The following is a 10,598-nucleotide window of genomic DNA, read 5'->3' as shown; positions in this document are numbered from 1 at the left end:
TATTACCACTGACATGCAGTTACACTTATCCATCTCCATTTTATAATTAATGTGTTTTATTCTACTTCCCTACAATAGATTAAAAAAACAATTGGACGTGACAATTTCTGTCACACCCCAAACCAAGAATTCTGGATTAAAGTGTGATCAACCTCGCCTCGTGCTTAATTAATCATTAAGCACGCAAGGCTAATCATCAATAATAAATCAAACAGCAGCGGAAGCAAAATAATATAAATATCAAGCATCAGTCACATAGCAAATAAATAAACATACACATACATAACATATAATTCGATCCATCTCGGATCCAAATCACACCATCTATAGAAGGGGATACATGATCTATCGAGCCCGCATATATAACACAGAAAATACGGGACTCGTAAACCTAATCAATAGCATAATCCTAACTAGGTCAAGTGGTGTGGCCCTCGGGGACAACTCCTGACATCTCCTGCTGCGGACCGCCAAAACCTGTACCTAAAACCCACGAAACAACTTGTGGGTGAGCGACGAATCGCCCAGTATGTGACCCAGAATTATCCCCTCAGGGATCCTCTACGGTCAAAGCACTTTTATTTATAAAATGAATACAATTAAAAATATGCACATGTGTGAACCTATATTAATAGCTAATAGAATTTACAATACTTTTGAATGATGTCATGATGCAATTATTCTATTATGCCAACATGCGAAATAAACCCAAAATAAAATCAAGGTGTAATATCGGATATAAATCAAGTCGGAATCCAGTACTCCTTGCACTGTGTGCCCAAATACAATAATAATAATAATAATAATATGGATAAAGTAAATCGCCCCGTGCTGTGCCAATAGGATCAAAAAGATCCAAACAATATAATCCAAGGACTGTGATCAGAGTGCAATGATACACGTTGCCTAGTGACATCGAGCATTGCTCCACAAGATAATAGCACACTAGCCGATGGTTATATCAAATCCAATGTGTCATCTCGCCTAACGATTCATCACCCAAACATATCCAATAGGAGAAATCATACAATGTAGGTCGTAAAAAGTTAATCTCTTTCCTCATGAGCAGAAGAGAACTCTACCGTCTGCCCAGTCCAATAGGTACACCACGCATGATTCCACAAGGCTCGAGACCGGCTGAGACCGGCTGAGTCCGGCTATGAGTCCGGTCATTGGGTCCGGTGTGAGCCCGGCACAACCGTAGGCTCCCGTTGACCCCCGTTGACTCCCGTAGACTCCCGTAGCTCCCGTAGGCTCCCGTAGCTCGACCTTGGAATCCCATTCTAGGCAAAGCAGCTCCTAATGTAGGGAGGAAACAAATCCTGAATCGTATCGTGCCACAGAACTCGAGATCGGAACTGCTCACGTCAAGTAATAAAAATGACCGAAAAGGATATATAATCAAAGTTATACATATAATATAATCCTAAAGCCATCCGAGGATCAAGTGACCCTCAGCTCAGTGGCTGTCGGGCCGTCCCATGCCAAGTGACACCAAGACGGAACGAAGTCACTCGGCTCTGCTCAGCTCTCACCAATGCATGCGTATGCACGTAATAATAATATATTCTACGAGAAGAAGACAGCTAATAGCCTAATATTCTAATAAGATACATATATAATATTATTTAATTACTCTACTCTTAAAATACAATAAATTCGAGTTTTTCAGGGTTCATGCAATTCTACCTACAGTGCAGAAAGGATAAACATGCTCTACAGTTTTAATGCAACTACTTAAAAATAAAGTGCGGATGTCAGGTCAGATGGATCGACTGGTAAGAGTACGCCCACGAAAGAAAATAATTCAGATATCCCACACCTGTAGGGCTGGAGTCTCTATCGCTAATAATCAGCGTGCTCCGCGTATGCTCCGAACTGCGGGTCAGTCGGATCGATCCACGGATCAGACTCGTACGAAGTCGACTGATCTGAAATCACGAAATTACACTAATTAAAATCTACGCTAAATTATTCTAACCCTCGCCCCAAATTAATATGTTTAAGTCAAATTCTCGATTATTTCAATTTTATAAAATTTATCGATTCAGTCAGTCTGACTGAACCGGTTAGTCAGATATCGATCAATTATTTTTATTTTCATGCCATCGAGCTTAGCATTAATCTTAATTAATAAGTTCATCAGATATTGATCATTCACTTTGATCTAAATTACTCTAATTTTAATCTAAAAATAATCTATGGTTTTAATACTTAAATTTGAAGATAAATTGCTTGTAAAAATTCTAATGTCGAAATATTCGTAAAATAATTATTCGGGAGTTACGGTAATTTTATTCGTGTTCTACTTAATTTACTTTATCTCTAACTACCTAACTTACGTTGGTTCAAATTTAATTTTAACTACAATTCACCTAGCTGTTGGAATTCGATTTTGAAAACTAATCTATAAAATAAATTCCTAATCCTATTATTACGATAAATTATGTCAATTTAATAGTTATTAACTAAATTCTCATTTATTCGGTTTGATACAATTTGATCATAATTAAATATAGCAAGGCAATATTTTGAATTATTTTGATTCCTTTGGTTCAATTTGTATATAATTTATTATAATTTTATGTGTCATGTGATTAGTCACAAGAATATGTATGAACATATTAAAATGTTATATTATGTGATCTCCATAAATATGCGTTATAACTCTGACATATACATTTGTGGTATATTACAATTGTTATCTACGTTTTAAATTTTTATTGAAAGTATCCATTGAATCATTTTTCAAGTATATAGCATGTTCAAATTTCATATTTAAATTTAACAAATCTAATTTTGGACTTCTATTAAATTTCCAACTCAAGGTCTAGTATGCAATTAAAATCTGGTTTAAGCATTACCCAATTTCAATTATGTAAATCTTTATTTTGAGTTCAAGAGTCCATTTCGTTAATTCCCTTATGCTCGGACTGGAGTCAGACTCCCAAACCCAAGTTCTATTTATTAAAAACCCAAATCACCATTTCTCTAACTCTCAGCCGAACCCTGACAAGGGATATTCAAATTTTACAGAAAGGTCCCTAATTTTACAAAGATTTTATAATCTTGTCATATCACACAAGAAATAGACGACAATTCATCGAGCACATATATGATCAAGCACACAAATTCAAATCAGAGGGGATGCTCAGCCCATATGCCATCACAGGCATAAAAGAAAGAAAAAAAAAAAAAATCAGAGATTCGCAATGTTACCAGGAAATGCTAAGAGTATCCCTTGACGCGTGTCGACAGGTACCAAAGCGGAGGGGGTCGGGCCTTGCTTGTCGCTATCTTTCCGGTTTCGCTTCTCGTTCTATCCCCACACCAAGCGTAAGTCGGCCAAGAAAAGCGCACTAATAATTTCTCTAGAGGTTCAACATTACAATCCAAGTCAACACAAGCAAATGCAACAAGCAACAGCCATTAATGGCAAACCAGGTTCAAATCCGACAAGGGCAAAATAGAAATATAGGAAGGTATTTAACACTTCAAGTTATCAACAAACAACTTAGAAAAAGGAAGAGGAGGGGTTTTGACTACCGGTTATTTCTCTAATTTTGCACCTGGTTCAATTCATAAGGTCCCTTAAGATTTTATTTCAAATTCTCATGGTTTCGGCACTAATCAGAGAAGGCACCTTTTGGTTTAGCACAAGAGTTTCAACAAATCAAAAACACTCAAGCCTTAGCCGAGATTATACAATTTTCAAAGCCGGTTTAAATCGAGCACAACAACATTAACCAACTTCATAAAGTCAAGAACATTGTATTAACTGACAATGGCACAGAAAATTCAGATTTGATCATGAGCGACATTTTGCGTTAAGCAACCAATTCATAGTTCGAACACAAGAAGGGGGCTCAACCCACAATTCAAGAGTAACACCAAGCAAAGAACCAACATGGTCAAGACAGTTTACCGGGAATTGCTTCCAACTCGCGAGTAGGGGTGAAGGTCGGTACTAAGGTCGCCATGCTGCTCGGCAACCTCATCTCCTGGCCGTTCTGCTATTCCACGAGCACAACAACATCAAGACAGAAGCGAAAGGAAAGCCCGCAACGGGTTGAGTGTTGAGCAATTATCAGAGAAGAGAGAGCGAGATTGAGATAGTGTTCTCCAAGTTGAGAGAGACAAAAGGGGATATAGGCACTGATAGAGAGAGAGAGGGTCGTACTTGACTGTACCACGGAGGGATGGCGTGCACGCGAAAGTCATCGCTCCGCGTGGGAGAGAGGATACGCTCACGTACGGAACAGAGGTGGTTTGTTCAGTTTCCTTCTCCATGAAGGAAATGGAGAGGGAGGAAGAGAGCGCCAGTGGGGTCCGAAATCAGAGAGTGAAGAGAGGGGTTCTTTGGGGAGCGACGGGAGAGAAGAAGACGAGAAGAAAATGGAGCAGTGGGGTCGTTGGATCAGTGAAGGAGAGAAAAGAGAGGAAATGGAGAGGATGTGAGGCCGGACCCGCTGCCTTTATTAAATGGGCTTGAATCCCCATTTTCAAATGATTTCAAAGATCAAAGCATGAGATTGCTTCAGGATTCGTGCTAGAATAAATCAATGGTTATAAAAATTCTGATTTTTAATGTATGGTTTCGATTGATTATTTTAGGACGTGTTATGTTACAATAATTAGAATCAAGTCTCGTAAAAATTATTATAAATTCATTCTAATATTTCGGATGTTAAATTCTAATTTTAGGTTTCGAATAATTCGATATCCATTATATATATATATATATATATATATATTTATATCTTTAATTAGTTAACATCTACGATTCATAAATGAACAAGATTTATAAATTTTACAATTTATTTGTACGAATAAGTTTGCATAATTATACTCTTATTTTGAATTCAATTACCTATTTATCCACACGAATCTAATTAAATCAATTTCTTCTTTCCTAAAAATTCAAAGGAATTGTAACGGATTTTCTAAGTTGCTAATTTGTCGAATGATTATAATTTTTATTCCTAGTGTTGTATTTTATTTTATTATTTCTTTAAATCTCTAAATTTTTAATATACATAATTTCATACTTCATTTATATTTCAAAATTTTAGATTCATTTTTAATCGGTCAGAAAATTTTCTGAACGATCGTTAAGTTAATTAAAAATTTTATTTAAGTGAAATGATTGATTTAGCAATTTAATCATGTTCTACAATTTCAGAATATAACAATTTCTAAAACCAATTTAAGTAAGGTTGCCAAAATTAAGAATGAAACAATTTTATACTTGTGTTAAACGCAGCAATTTAATTAAAAGCCATAATTAATTTGCAATAGGAATGCACTAAAAAATCATGAAATTAATTAAGTAATCATGCCTTTTCTTTAAAAAAATAAAAAAAGTTAATGTTACCATGTTCAATATCGGAAATGTTGCGACCGGCTGTTTTGCAATTTCAGATTAAACATCTGTTTCATAATTCACAGTGTTGTTAATTGTCAAATCTTTTCGTTCTCAGTGGTCAGAATCAAATTAATTGGAGTTTGGTTTCGTGATAAGAAATCCGAACCTCTATTGAAGTGTCATTTTGTGGAAAGTAATATCGACAGGCTACTCCAAAAATAAAATAAAATAATAACATCGATAGTCCAGATGGTGAAGAGTGATTGGGCTGTTGCTGCAATGCTGCTGCCATATACCAAGGTTAATCTCCAGTTACAAGAGACTGGAGAGAATAGCCTCACAATGTATTAGCCTTACAACACCTCCGGCCCGTTATTATTAAATGGAGGCTTATTTTAACTAGCTAGGAATGTCTTTTTTAAGACTTTTCTTCCTGTCTTATTTTATTATGACTTTTGTTTTTGTTGTTTGCCAATTTGAAAAGTACAAAAAACAAAAACAATGACGGTTCTTTGTTCTCTGTTCAATGTTGTAATAAGTCATCGATATTGGTTCCTATAAATAGAGATCCTTCTACGCCATTTGAATAAAAAAAAAGTTAGGAGGGAGAGAGAGCTAGTGAGCAATGACACCAACAATTCCTCTACTTACGCCTTACAAGATGGGCCCATTCCAACTCTCTCACAGGTCAGCAGTGCCACCGATATTAATCACTAAATTTAATCAGTTTTTTTTTTTATTTTTGGCTTAATTCTTGATTTTTTTGCCTGAAACAACTCTTTAATAAAATAAATAAAATGCCTTATTTATTGGTGGATACCAAAGGTTTAAATAACGTTTATCGCGTCATAGCGTGCCGGGTGAAAAAATAGCGCTATTCCCAAATAGCGCCGCTATAGCGCTGATAGCGCCATAGCTTTTATGGTCCGAAAATGCTATAGCGCCGCTATAGCGCGCTATTTAGAACCCTGGTGGATACCATTTCGAAGGAGAAATTTAATCTCAAACCGTAAAGTGAGAGTAATCCTCTGCAATACCTGGGAGGATTTGAATCCCTAATTGTTAGGGGTGCAAACAGATCAGATACGGATCGGATAGTGGTAGAACCATATCTGTATTCGCTTTTATTTTTCGGATACGGATACGGATAGGAATTGGATATTAGACGGATACGGATACAAATCAGATATTAAACGAATATGGATATCCGCTTTATATAATAGTGAATAATATAATTTTTTTATAATATATATTAAACAATATAAAATATATCTATTATTCAGATACAGATAATTAAAATTTATAATCATATATGTATTTGTATTCACACAGATATTCGGATATTTGGATATGGTATTTGCATCCTTACTGATTGTATCTTCATTAAAATTATTCATATTATGAACTTACCTTACTCCTTAATTTGATTTTTCTTCAAAAAAATTAGCAATTCCATTAAGTAAAAAGATGAACACATGGAATTGTCGACAACAACTATCGGCCTTAATTATATTCCATCAGTAATTTAAGTTAGGTTTGTTTAAAACACTGTATATAGTGCTTGTCAGAAATCTTTCGCTTAATTATATCGTGTAAGTAATTTATATTTATGAGACTTCTTGTTTCATTTCTCATATTTTTTTACAATTTTCCAGAATTGTCCTTGCTCCAATGACAAGGATAAGATCTTTCGATAATGTACCTCAGCCACATGCTATATTGTATTATTCTCAGAGAACAACCCCAGGTGGTCTTTTGATCGCTGAGGCAACTGGTATTTCTGATACTGCACAGGGGTAATATTTTCTCCTTTGATTAGCACAATTTATATTTCAATTCACAATTTAGAGTAAATGGACTCAATAGAAGCTTTGTGCAATTTTTAAATAGTAATTACCCAATTGTGGGGTTAATTACCAAGGGCGGGGTTAGTTTTACTTTTACTGTTGTTGGGAATTGATTCTGGATTTAGGCAGTTGCAAGTTGGGGAATCCAGTGGAGATTTTATAGTGCCTATACCATTTTATGAGGGGCCCCTGAACTGAAACTTTTCTGTTTCCATCCCTGGCATTTACCGCAAATTTACTCTATCCGCAGCTATCCAAATACGCCTGGCATTTGGACAAAAGAACAAGTGGAAGCATGGAAGCCAATCGTTGATGTCGTTCATGCAAAAGGCCGGCATATTCTTTTGCCAGATTTGGCATGTTGGAAGGGTTTCAAATTACCGTAAGTTTTTTTTTTACTCTTTTCTGAGGTTTTATTAAATCTAATATGAAATGGTAACAATGAAGTGATTATGTTTATGACTTAAGCAATGCATGTTAGATTCTGATTTCATGGGGCATATGTAAATTGGCCAATTAACATGTAAGTAAATATTTCAGATTACAAATTAAACCATGAACATTGATATCAAATCATAAATTCTGTGAAACTTGGTGGTACATTGATAGTCTACCACCTTGCCTGTGCTCTTTATTTGGTTCTTTTGTTAGTTTTTAATTACAAGCAATTTAACCATGGCAGAGTTCCAACCAAATGGCCAAGCCCCAATTTCATCTAGTGACAAGTCACTGGCATCAGAAAAGCTTGCCAATGGGGACTCGATGGAATACTCGCTACCGAGAAGATTAGAGACCGATGAGATCCCAAAAATTGTCAATGATTTTAGGCTTGCTGCTCGAAATGCCATTGAAGCAGGTACAAGCTGATTTTACAGTATTGGCTATCATCACACTAGTCTGATATTTTGATTTGTGTGCCGTAACAAGTTTTTTTTAATTATTTGATATTAGTTAACCATCAATTTAATTATGAAACTCCAAATCTCTAATGTGAGTATTGTTGGATGTCGGCGTTAAATTGTTGTATATTATGAGTATTGTTGGATGCCGGTGTTAAATTTAACCGTCAATTTCTCTAATCTTCTCATATACCCTCACGACACAGGCTCTGCTGGTATATTATGAGTATCAGTTGTTATTTTTGTTCCAGAATTGGTCATTACCGAGGTGACATTATACCACCATTACCAATGGATTCATATTTCGAATTGTTTGATGTTGTACTTTCAAAAGTGCTACATACTTGGGATCTTTTTTCTTTTTCAACTATACATGGTTCTACTTATTCGGTTATTCTATACAAATTACTCCATGATCACGATACCCATGTTGAACCAGTTTTAAAAGAATATATTTTGTTCCATATCATGTAGGTTTTGATGGTGTTGAGATTCATGGAGCTAATGGATACCTAATTGAACAGTTCTTGAAAGACGAAATCAATGATCGAACTGACCAGTATGGCGGTTGCCTTGAGAACCGTTGCCGCTTCGCACTTGAAATTGTTGAGTCTGTATCAAAAGAAATAGGACCCGAGCGGGTTGGTATCAGACTTTCTCCATTCGCTAATTACCAGCAATCAGGCGATTCAAACCCTGAGGCACTTGGACTGTATATGGTGAATGCCCTCAACAAATTTGGCATTGTGTACTGTCACATGGTAGAACCAAGGATGATACAAGTCGGTGAAAAAGCTGAGACGCCACATAGTCTTTTACCCATGAGGAAAGCATTCAATGGTACTTTTATTGTGGTTGGTGGGTATGATAGAGAAGATGGAAACAAGACAGTCTCTAGCGGGTACACTGATTTGGTTGCATACGGTAGAATTTTTCTGGCAAACCCAGACTTGCCTAAGAGGTTTGAATTAGATGCACCTTTGAACAAGTACGATAGGAGCACCTTCTATATTCCAGATCCAGTTGTGGGCTATACCGATTATCCATTTCTTTCTTCGAATTAAAAGAAGAGCATCCCGTTGATATATATTGCTACGTACTTTGTGATTATTTAATATAATTATATAAATAATAAAACGGAGAAAACAATCATAGCTCTTGCTTATCAAGAATATTTGTAAAAAGTTTGCTTTGCGTATCAAGAATATTTGTTTTAAGGTTAGAGGCTAAACATTGCCTCTAACATTTGTATTAAAAATGATTTAAAAAACAATTGAATTGTTCACAACACCTCGATTTGTATATTAATTACAACAGATTATAATGAAAAGGGAAATGATATTAGGGGTACAGAAATTGGAAGAAAAATTCCCCAAGTGTCTTCGCAGTCCGAACCCTCATGCTGGTATCCTCTGGCAACTGCTGCATCATTGTTGCATCTCAAGGTATCATGTATCAACACACTCAGGCCTTGTTCAGATCAGTGTTGTAAATAATGGTATGTGCTCGTTGGATGGACAGGGTACCGTCAAATAATTAATTGGAAATAATCGGCCGATTAGTCAAAAAATCTATGACGGGTTGGTCACCACCAACAACTAATCGGCCTAAATGGACGTTTTCTACAACACTGGTTCAGATATTTGGGAATCACTACTACAAAAAATATTTTCCCATCGCCCCTTTACCATCGGATGTGCTTCCGCACAGATGGTGCTCATCACGAGTGGCAGCGCTGTAATTATGTTGAACTTTGTACCATCGGTTGGCGTTCAAAAAACCGATAGCGCTGATGCCCCCCTCTTTGTCATCGATTAATTTTTAACCAACTGTTGGTTTTGATTGAATCTTTCACATCGGTTGGGCTATTAAACATATGGTGTAGATGTAGTGATCTTTACCATCCGTGATGTAGATGAGCCGTCAGCATTAGTTTGTTCAGTACCAACTGTGTTCCTTGTTGAACGGATGGCGATGTTCTCAACTGTATTCTTGTGATGTATTGCGCATGCGTCATTAAGTTAATTTCGAGCTATACTCGCCAATTATATATAATTAAATAATAAGGATTAACGTACGGGCTCCTAAAATTTTTGTGTCATGACATATATAAAAGGTTCATAATTAAAGTACCAAGATTAAAATATCACTAGCTAGCTAAATTAAAAACAATAAATACTCATTATTATCATAAGCTCATAATCAAGATTAAATTAAGTAACAAGATTAAAAATACTCACTGTTACCAAGATTAATTAAAGTACCAATTAGTTCATAATCAATAAATGCTCATTATTATCATAATTAAGTTCATACATGCGATTAAAAACAAGTAAAAACAAGTAGGCTACTATGTACATAAGAAAGTTAAATGAAAACAGATCCAATTAAGGAATGTACCTCGTGGCATAATAATTAATATTACCAATTTAATTAACATCCAAAATAGATCCCAATATGTACTACAAAATATCAAAAACAACCATA

At 35.6% G+C, this 10,598-nt stretch overlaps 1 long non-coding RNA gene and 1 pseudogene across 3 annotated transcripts; one reads left to right on the top strand and one right to left on the bottom strand.

Moving 5' to 3' along the window:
- Window positions 1-203: 203 nt before the first annotated feature.
- On the bottom strand, window positions 204-4,283 carry LOC144566722 (uncharacterized). 2 transcript variants are annotated; one of them, XR_013515272.1, is made up of 4 exons: window positions 3,926-4,283; window positions 3,220-3,371; window positions 1,823-1,931; window positions 204-483 (listed from the first exon to the last, which is right to left on the bottom strand). It is a non-coding gene; the product is annotated as an uncharacterized LOC144566722 (long non-coding RNA). The 2 variants fall into 2 exon arrangements; XR_013515273.1 differs by lacking the exon at window positions 1,823-1,931.
- A 1,645-nt stretch (window positions 4,284-5,928) lies between these two features.
- LOC144566719 (putative 12-oxophytodienoate reductase 11) lies at window positions 5,929-9,246 on the top strand (annotated as a pseudogene). The gene is made up of 5 exons (XR_013515269.1): window positions 5,929-6,052; window positions 7,021-7,161; window positions 7,463-7,594; window positions 7,895-8,068; window positions 8,586-9,246. The product of XR_013515269.1 is annotated as a putative 12-oxophytodienoate reductase 11 (transcript).
- The last annotated feature ends 1,352 nt before the right edge of the window (window positions 9,247-10,598 follow it).

This window comes from Carex rostrata, chromosome 15 (genome assembly GCF_964058835.1).
Source record: "Carex rostrata chromosome 15, lpCarRost1.2, whole genome shotgun sequence".
NCBI lineage: Eukaryota > Viridiplantae > Streptophyta > Magnoliopsida > Poales > Cyperaceae > Carex > Carex rostrata.
Note: the sequence above shows the minus strand (reverse complement) of the source record. Positions and strands in the feature narration are given on the sequence as shown.